Source organism: Morone saxatilis, unplaced genomic scaffold, assembly GCF_004916995.1.
Source record: "Morone saxatilis isolate NCDOM2014 unplaced genomic scaffold, NCSU_SB_2.0 Contig1, whole genome shotgun sequence".
Classification (NCBI taxonomy): domain Eukaryota; kingdom Metazoa; phylum Chordata; class Actinopteri; family Moronidae; genus Morone; species Morone saxatilis.
The window spans coordinates 205979-216247 of record NW_023339651.1 but is presented as its reverse complement, the minus strand read 5'-3'; the positions used below and the strand labels follow the sequence as shown (position 1 = coordinate 216247).

At 43.2% G+C, this 10269-nt stretch overlaps 3 non-coding genes across 3 annotated transcripts; all 3 read right to left on the bottom strand.

The window, feature by feature from the left end:
* Positions 1-10: 10 nt before the first annotated feature.
* Positions 11-130, bottom strand: LOC118335954. Its single transcript, XR_004797079.1, has one exon. It is a non-coding gene; the product is annotated as a U2 spliceosomal RNA (small nuclear RNA).
* A 398-nt stretch (positions 131-528) lies between these two features.
* Positions 529-642, bottom strand: LOC118335973. Its single transcript, XR_004797090.1, has one exon. It is a non-coding gene; the product is annotated as a U5 spliceosomal RNA (small nuclear RNA).
* Positions 643-1022: 380 nt separating this feature from the next.
* Positions 1023-1199, bottom strand: LOC118335959. Its single transcript, XR_004797086.1, has one exon. It is a non-coding gene; the product is annotated as a U2 spliceosomal RNA (small nuclear RNA).
* Between the last annotated feature and the right edge of the window lie 9070 nt (positions 1200-10269).

The following is a 10269-nucleotide window of genomic DNA, read 5'->3' as shown; positions in this document are numbered from 1 at the left end:
AAGCCCCTTTTTCAGCTCCCGGTGCTAAAAATCCGTTTAATATGTTGTCCCCGTATAGAGGACATATCAGATATTAAACTGATAAGAACAGATACTACACTTGATCTTAGCCAAAAGGCCGAGAAGCGATGACCTCTGGGCCCATGCTGCCCGAGGCCACCTCCTGGGACAGCTGTCCCTTGCCGTGGTGAGATGGTTTTCCCTGTGCATGACAAAGGCAGCTGCTCTGCAACTCCGCCCATGGCTCCTCCCTTTTAACGAGGGATAACCACACTGGGGAGGCCGGCTTCCCCCGCCGTCAAAACATGTACGTTAGCTGGAGTCTCCAGTCAGTGGCCCGTGACCGAGGCACTGGCTCAGATCAGGAGCCGGCCCCCGGGAGCTGCTCACTGCTTCTAACACTTGGGTTGGAGGTCAAGCCCAGATAATGAGTTTCTCTGCAGGGGGAAATAAGTAAAGGATTTGTTCCCCTTAGCCTCACGGTCGCGTTTGGTACCGAATTCTTCATTTTCACAAACGCACAAGGCTCAGCAAAAACTGCAAAGCCCGCCAAAAATAGCTTTAACTCATTGGTGTTCCTCTCCACGGAAGTCTTTAGTAAAAGGCGAAAGACTTGTGCGTGATGAAGAGAAACCCGAGAAAGTACGGCCATGTGCTCAAGAGCTGCCCGAGGTCTGCTGTCGTCCCAGCCACCACCCTCGTGGTTAGCCTCCCCTCTGGCTCGTTGCCGACCAAGACCCCAGGCCACGGCCATGCCCCTGGTCCCGCCCACACCCCCTTTCCAGCCGCTTTAAGGATTACTGTTGATTGCCACCAGCTGCAATGGCCGACATACAGTGGTTTTAGACTGGGAGCCCACTGAGTTGCCGCAAGGGACACCAGTGAGCCCACAGAGTGTTCTCCCACCACTGCGGGACCAAAAGACTGCCACCCACCTCGACCCTCGTCCGTGGGTCCAGCGTCGCTTGGGGAGACGAGCTTCTCGCATCGCAATTGGGCGTTTGTTTTTCCACAAGGCAGGAGGAGGGTGCACCGTTCCCGGCGGCACTGCAGTACCGGGTCGATGCGTGGAGTGAACGGAGCAAGCCCCTTTTTCAGCTCCCGGTGCTAAAAATCCGTTTAATATGTTGTCCCCGTATAGAGGACATATCAGATATTAAACTGATAAGAACAGATTTTTTTTTCTTTTGAGAAAAAATTTATTGACACTCATTTCTATCATGTTTCATAAGATTTTCACACTTTTAAAACCATACAAATTTCTTTTTAAAAGGATATAAACCAAAACAAACACATACTGTAAAATCACATTTAAATGTTAAACGCAATTGTTTAAAGTTTTGCAGTTAATAGTTGAAAGGTGGTTAAAGGCATACATTAAAAGTGTGTTGAGTGACTATGTTAAAAAAACATCTTTTCTTTCTTTTTTTGAAAAGGGGCAATGCATTGGTTAAAAAGGTTCAAAAGGTTATTTTCACAGTTCATTTTTGTGCAGGAGCGTGGTGAGTCCTTTTCAAAGCCACCTCTATCCACTCCTCCAAAGCAGATTAGATCTCTCGGGATCCTGTCGTGATGCTTAGTGGAGATCCTCGCCCTGTTGCTCCTTCCCACCTGCCTCACCCGGAGAGTCAGGCCGCTGCTGCTTTGAACTTTGACCGTGTGACACCGGCTCCTTCGTCCGAATGGGCCCAGAGGCGATTCTTCTTTGTGGCTGTGTCCTAGGCCCGCCGCCTGCAGCAACGGTCATTTGGACTGTTGCTGCGGCCATTCGGATCACAGCCACGGGGGGGATCTGCTTGTGCTTTCTTACCAGCAAGTTTCTGGAGGTCCAGATGGCTTCCTTGATGGCGGCTAGGGTGAGCCGTTGTTTAGCCAGATCATCTGCTGGTGTATTGTTTCTTTGGCTCACCCCATATAGCACCAACTGTGCTGTTAGGACCTCCCTTGCTGGCAAGTACGGGAATTTTAAGGAGCCGGCCGTTGCCCACTGTTCGACAGCAGCGCTGCACTCCCAGAACAGGTGTCTCACCGATTCCGGCGCGCCACAACCTGGTCGGGGGCAAGTTTGCTGCGCCGACATGCCCCGGGAGTGCATTACGGACCTGACTGGGAGGATCTCGTGAGCCACCATCCATGACAGGTCCCGGAGTCTGTTTGGAAGAGCGGAGTGGTTCACATTGCGCCAAACTGTCGAGGGTTCCCCAAATGCGAGACCACGCACTGGGCTCACTGGTTCACGCTCCTGCACAACAGAGATCAGAAAACGGTGTTTAGTTAAAACTTGGACCTCCTCTTTTTCCAGGTTAAAATGTTTTAAAAACATCTGGATAAAAGTATAGGCTGGTGGTAGGCTAAATGACACAGGAAATCGGTGATCAGTTGGTACAATCTTTAGTTTTCTGAGGTAGGACCCCATCCAGAACTGTGTCATGGCTGCGGTCTTGGGGTTTTTGGATGGGGCTGTTGCATTTGTGATATGTAGTGCGGTGTATCTGCTTCCTAAAAACAAAAGCAAATCGGGCACTCCTTTCCCTCCTTTCTCTTTTGGTCTCTTCATTATGTTTCTTTTCAGCCGTTCCCACTTGGAGCCCCACAGGAAATAAAAGATGGCCCGTTCTAGGTCTAAAAGCACTTTCCTGGGTGGGATAAAAACAGAGCTGATTAGTAAAAGCAAAGGTAAAATCACTGCTTTGATGATTAAAACCTTTCCTTCCATAGTCAGTCCTCTAAGTCCCCAGTAGCCTAGTCTCTGTCTGACTTTCCCTACCATGTCTGTCCAATTTGTCCCCCCCCCCCCTTGACTGTCAAACTTAATCCCAAGTATCTTTTGGTCCGTCTGGGTCACTGTCAGGGGTAGTCCTGTCGTCTCCGTCGCCGTCCACGGTCCATAAAAGTGGGCTTGGGTCTTGCTTCTGTTCAACTTTGACCCAGAGGCCAGTCCGAACCAGTCAGTCAAGTCCAGCGTCCTGTTGACAGATAAAAGGTCCGAACATAAAATGTTAATGTCGTCCATATATAAAATGCATTTTGTCGCGAGTCCCCCGCTCCCTGGGACTCCTATCCCGTTGATTCGTTTGTCCCTTCTCAAGATCTGTGCCAGTGGTTCTATACAGGTAACGTAGAGGAGGGCAGATAACGGACAACCCTGACGGACCCCGCAGTTTATGTTGACTGCTTTTGTCAAATGCCCGTTAACCATGAATTTGCTGCTAATGCCCCGGTACAGCAATCCCACCCAGGCTATAAACCTTCTTGGGAACCCCATTTTTTGCAGTACCTGGAACAGGTACTGGTGCGAGACTCGATCAAAGGCTTTTTCAAAGTCTAAACTAAGGACTACGAGCCGGAAGTTTCTGTCTCTCGCGTAACAGATGGTGTCTCGGATCAGTACGAGGCTGTCGGTGATCTTCCTCCCCGGGACAGCACAGGCTTGATCCGGGTGAATCAGTTTTTCTAAAACAGACGACATTCGTGCTGCTAAAAGTTTGCTAAAAAGTTTACAGTCAAAGTTTAAAAGTGTGATAGGTCTCCAGTTTTTCAGGTCAGTCTTGTCTTTGTCTTTATAAAGGAGATTTACTATCCCTACTCTAAAACTGTCGGGAAGCCGGTCAAGTTGTTCAAAATCCATAAAAACAGCAAGTAGGTCAGGTGCTAAAATGTTCCAGAATGTCAAATAAAATTCCACAGGAAGCCCATCTTGTCCTGGGGACTTCCTCGTCTTAAAACTTTTAATACTTTTATTTAATTCGAACATTGTAAAATCTTGGGTTAGAAGCGTACTGTCATCTATTACTTGCTCTATATATTTTAACGTTTCTGTTATGGTATCTTGTTTGACCACTTTCTCTCTATAAAGTTCTTTATAGAAGCTTTCAATTATTTCTTTTATTTCCTCCGTTGTCTCAGCTGTGCGCCCACTTTCTGTTTTTAATTTTAAAATGGCTCCTCCTTTATTTATTATTTTCTTAAAAAAGTATCTCGTACACTTCTCCCCTTCCTCTATTTCTTTTTCCTTGCTTCTTAAAATGACACCTTTGCTTTTCATTTCTGCTAAAACAGACATCTGTGTTTTTACTTGAGCCATTTCTTCGTTAAAATCCATCCCTTGTTGGTTTAGTTTAAAATATCGCTGGAGTCGTTTTTGCAGCCCCAACATGCGTCTGTTGTCTCTATCCTTTTTTCTCTTACCTGCCTGCCTAAAGAAAGTCTGGGTCCTTCCCTTCACCATTTCCCACCAGTGCACACGTGTATCGTAGAGGTCTTGAAGGGTCTGCCACTCTTGGTACTGCTCCCTATACTGGCTAACTAACTCCCTATCTTCTAAGAGGGAGCAGTTTAATTTCCACAGACCACTTCCTGATGTCACACCAGTCGGGAGTGAAAGGGTGCAGGAGAGCATTGCGTGATCGGAAAAGAAAACGGGGGTTAATCTAGCATCGGTCGGCGGGCAATCCCGTGATAATATATAGTCTATACGAGAGGCTCTAGTGCCGTCACCACTGAACCAGGTGAAGCCTTCCTCTCTGGGATGCATGGTTTTAAAACAGTCAAGAAGTTTAAAATCCCTACATATTCCTTGAAATAAAACCGATGTTTTGTCTAATTTAAAATCTTCCCCTGTTCTTTTCCTATCATTTCTGTTTAAAATACAATTAAAATCCCCTCCTACAACTAAAGGTGCCCTACCTAGCATGTGGGGCTGCAAGTCTTCTAAAAGGTCATACCTGTCATTTTTGTCATTAAAGCCATAAATATTTAAGACGTTAAAATCTTTTCCCATAAAAGTCAAGTGTGCTAAAAGTGCCCGACCATCTCTCACCACAGTGCTGCCCTTCACCAAGACCAGAGGATTTTTGATTAGAATAGCCACTCCGTCGTTTTTGTTTTCGTTTGATCCGCTCCATATAGATGTTTGTGGCCATAACCTCTCCCAATCTCTGTAGTGATTTAAAAATGGCAGGCCACATTCCTGTATTAAAAACACATCTGACTTTATTTCATTGAGGAAGGATAAAACAGTCTGGGCTCTAACTCTCGACTTCACGATTCTCACATTGATGGTTGAGAAGGTGATTGTCATGAGTATGGTTAAAAACAACAGGTGTGACATTTTATTCTTTTTTTTTTTTTTTTTTTTATTAACAAACTAACAGGGAGGACCTAAGTTAAAAAGCAAATTGTCAATTTTCATGTGAATGGAGCTCTTCCTTCGCTTTTATGGTTGAAAAGCGCCGGGATTGAGCTCCATTTTCCCGTTGGACCCGAGGAGTTTGTCTCTCATGCCGTTTTAGGTCCTCAGGGGTTGATTGCAGAGCTATACTTAGGAATGAGATCTCATTGGGTGAGTTGGAGGGGAAGACTCTGGACTCCTCCACAGCTGGGCTGTCTGAGGAGTTCTCAGCTCTTCCCCTCTTCTGTGAGACTCCAGGAGACAATGAGGACAATTCTGAAATTGTTCTTTTAGGCCTGTGAGTATTGGGGAGGGCAGCATACTCGCTATCATCTTGGTATTCCGTGCCGCTTTCTGCCTGCATTGCCCCACTCTCCTCAAAACTCTCCTCTTGTGGGACAATTTCAGGCCCCTCCCCTACTCCCGCCTCTCCTAAGTCCTGTGCTCCAGTCACAGGTTTTGGAGGGAAATTTGAATTTTCAGGCCTGGTCTCCTCAGTTAGCTCTCTAAATGCTACTTTTTCATCACTGTTTTCAGATTGTTTTCCTGCTTTCAGTTTGTTGGCAAAAGACTTTGGGCAATCTCTGAAGAGGTGGTTCGTTTCTCCACAGAGATTGCATTTTCTGCCATTGGTGCACTCTTCAAAAGTATGTCCAATTTCTCTACATTTTCCACAGACTATCTGCTGACACGCTTCTGCCAGGTGCCCATTCTCACCACACTTGCGGCAGAGTTTGGGTTGTCCCTGGTAGTGAATGTAGCCTCTGTTATTTCCCAGGACTATCACAGACGGCAGATGTTTCAGGCCCTGGAAGCCCTGAGGGTCCTGCCATTGCTGGATTGGGACCCTCCAGGCACAGTTCCAGATGCCGTCTTCATCTCTCACTTTGGTAGCCTGTCCTTTAACAGTGCAGTATCTACCCAGCCATATACAAATGTCGTCCGCATTTACCGTTTCATTAAACATTCTGACAATGACCGTTTTGGCGGCATTATCAGTCAGTTTCTCCACTTTCAATGCTGAGAACTGGGCTTTGCAATTTTCCAGACGTGTCCAGAAGTCTCTCAGCAGAACAGCTGATAGAAAACTTACGTCAAAACCCTTTCTAAATGGTAGAGTGACTATACGGTTAATATCTTCTGGTGAAAATTTTTACTTCTTTTGAATGAGATTTCTGGAGAAGTCGAGTCTGGACATCTCCAGTAACTTTCCATCTTTTTCTGTGAATGTGAAGCGGACGCTGTGGTGCCTCCGCATGCCAGCATGGTTAGCCGACACACACTAAACAATAAAAGCAATGAAAGGTTCTAAGAGCACGTTATAACTTACGCTAAAAACATTAAATAAATATTTAAAACTCACTTACCTTTCCTTCTGTGTCTTGGTCCAGATGCTAAAGGAGCAGAGAACAGGTAAGTAGCTCTCTGGGACAATGGATTCGTATTTGTAAAATCAGTTGCAACTATAAATAAGCCACAACAGATTTGACAAGGAATGTCAGGCTCTCCTCTCAATATTCGGTATAAGAATAATGCCACAGACAGGCAAGACCTTTTACCAACGCAAGAGGTGACCGCAGTCTTAGCCAAAAGGCCGAGAAGCGTAGCATCTGATGAGAACAGATTTTTGTTCTCATCTCATTGTTTTGTTTGTTTCTTTTGAAATTTTTTTTATTGACACTCATTTTCATCATGTTCCATAAGAAATTCACACAAAACTTACAAGTTTCCTTTAAAAAAAACCAAAAACAACAAATCGATTGCAATCTGTAAAACTACATTTAAATATTTAACGCAATTGTTGAATAGTTTCCTCCCCTTTACAACTATTAACTGTAAAAACTTTTAATCACAGACGTCATGTCTGGTGGCGGTGTGTGAGCTTGTGAATGCGAGGACGCTAAGGACGCTAAACTCCTAAAGTTAGTATCAACTTGAAACCAAGGACGATCCTTTGAAATTAATTAATTACATAATTACCCTTAAATTGTTAAAGAAGAAGAAGCGGTGCAGGACAAATTCTGATGCTGAGAAAGTCGAAAAAACAGACACCAACTGCCTCACCAACCGGAATGGAGGCTGACAGTGAGTGTGGAAATCAACTCGAGTTAGCGGTATTAATCCGCTCAATAATAAGAGAAGAAATAAATGAAGCATTTGATAAACTGCAACCTCAACTGGATTGCTTAAAAGTGGGGCTGAAGGACTGTAAGGACAAAATGGTCGATGTGGAGCTGGCGCTTTCTAGCACACAAATGGGTGTAATGTGTTCCAAAAAGAACTGAGAAAAAACTGAAAGGTTGGAAAATTTTAGCCGTAAATGTAATATCAGAGTATTTGGCCTCGACAAAGATGTTGAAAGGGGATGTCCTACAGAATTCATGGCATCGTTCTTTAAAGAGGTATTCAAAGATAACACTCTTGTCAGCCTGAAGTGGACATTGCGCACAGAGTGAGGCCTGTAATGAAATCTGGTTCAAGACCGATGATCATCAGAATACAGAGGTACTTGGCCAAAGACGCTATTTTTCAAATAGCAAAGAAAGAGAGAGTACTGCATTTCAGGGGAATGAAAGTGAAAATCTTCCCGGATTTAGAAGCTGAGGTGTTCAAAAGAAGGGCAAAGTTCAAAGATTGCAGGATGAAATTACATCAAGCAGAAGTAAAACATGGTTTGATTCATCCAGCAACACTTATCGTAACTTTCAAAGGAGAGACAAAATATTTCCAAGACAGCAGACACCTTCTTCAACCAAACAATTAAACCGACACTGTCAGCAGGTTAAAGAGAGGAGAGGAGATGTGTAACGAGTGAACTTCAAAGGACCCCCAAAAGATCGGGTGGTAAGACATAAAAATACACTCCATGAGGAAAATGGACTTAACGGAACATTATAGTCTTCTTCAAACTGATAAAGAATGCATAATGAGGACATGGTCATTATGGTTTGAGCCAGGCACTAAAGAAATAACCCTAAGACATAAATGATGGAAGTGGCCTGAGAAAAGGGAAATGTGTTTACACTACTTTTACAATACTTAAATGTATTTAGAAATATATAGGATACTTTTCATTTTAAAAAACAGACTAGCTTAATTTTTGTTTTTCCTTGTGTTATGTGAATGTCAGTGTTGATACCAGAGAATGAATTTTGCTACGGGTTATAGAAAGCAACTCTAAAAATATTTAATTTAGTGTGAAACAGGTTCAGAGTTTCTGAGTTAATGAAAGGAGATAAGAATTTAAAAAAAGAGATCAGCTTGCTTAGTATTGCACAGATAGAGTGGCAATACTACAAATAATGAGTGAATTTGTGTACATGAGTGTATGTATGTGTATATGTTTAGATGTTGCTGTTAACCGTAATTTATGTTGCTCCAACATTGAGTTTATCAAAGTGAACAGGAAGAAAAAAGAGAATTGGTAATTGTTACATAAACTGCCCAAGAAAGGTATTAAAATTGCCTATATAAACATATGTATTATTACGAATAAATTTACTGAAGTAGAAGATGTGCTATTATGAAATAATCTACATATATCGGCTGTATCCGAGACACATTTAGACTCTACATTTGAGGATACATCACTGATGATACATGGGTGGAGGTGGGTGTGGTGGAAGGCTTGTGAGAGCAGCACCAGGTGAGTTGATTACCTCAGCTGCTAATCATTGTCTAATCACTCTACCTTTATGTTGCAGTAGTGTGCTGGACCTGGGGCCAGGAGACTCCACTAAGAGTGAGATCCAGAGACAGAAAGAGAGTTTGGTTGCGTGTTGTCTGTGGTGAAGATACGGTGTAAATAAAAGTTACGTGATACCACTTTGCAGCGTAAGAGTTTGTGTGCTGCAGAAACCCACTGAAGCTAGGGATTTGCTACAAATGTCTATTCAGAGATAACATTAACTCACATTTAATTCAAACATATGTAAGGTAAATAAAGACCTGGAGGGAAGCTCTGAATAGTGTGAAACTGGTGACAATATTTTAAATAATCTCACTGAAGCTGCTGACAAACTAAAACTACTGATAAACACAGTTAGTTACAAACTTACCTTCATGGTCAGATTTCTGCTGAATTGAGCTGATGGAAAACCTGATGTCAGTGTCTCTGGACGCTCTGATGTGTCTCTCTCTCTCTTTTATATTCCAAAGGTTAATAAATTACTGAACCCAGTGATAAAACACGTACTGTACGTCCTTGACTGTGTGTCTGTGGATTGTACAACAGTGGCAACCAAACCTGACTCGCCACCACGTTGAGAGGACATACACCCCCTTGTGGACAACTGTGGTAAAATATTTTAATTAATTTATTTGAGTTGATTTTTTTTTTATTTCTAGAGAATTAAGCTAATTAAAGCTTACAGGTGTGATATATATGGTTTGTTTGGATGAGTTTGAACTCACCAGCATGCAATACTGTTTAATGTGGCAGAGACTGTGATATTTATGCTTGTGAGGGAATATTTCACAGTAACTGAGTACAGTAGTAGTGGTAGTATAACACAGAACAGAGGAAGAACAGAGTGACTCTGTATCTTTACATGCTGCGGTAAAAGCATCTGTAATCTGATCACACAAATAAAAGAGGTTAGCATTAGCTTAGCATTAGCTGGGCCCGCAACGTCATATTATGTGACCCGCAAAGTGACGGCCTCCCGCCACTAGATCGCAGAGTTTAACAGGCGGTTTTCCAACAAGTGGAGATTAGAAATGTCAACAATTAATCCCCAAATGTCCTAGAAGAGAAAAATTGATGCAGGAGGAAGGCAATTTAATAAAAGATAGGAAAGCGAATATATGTTTGTGCTTCAAGGAGAAAAAACGGTGTGTCTTTTGTGTTATGAGGCAGTGTCTGTGGTAAAGGAGTACAATTTACAAAGACATTTCGACACCAAACACGGAGCTAAGTATGCTAAATTTAGCCTCCAACAAAAACGACAAATTGGCCAAGAATTTAAAGGCCGACTGCAATCGCAGCAGGAAATGTTCACAAAAGCTACAGCCAAAAATGATGCAGCAGTGAAAGCTAGCTTTATTGTGGCTGAAGAAATCGCCTGAGCTTCGCTGTGTTTTTCAGAAGGTGCATTTTT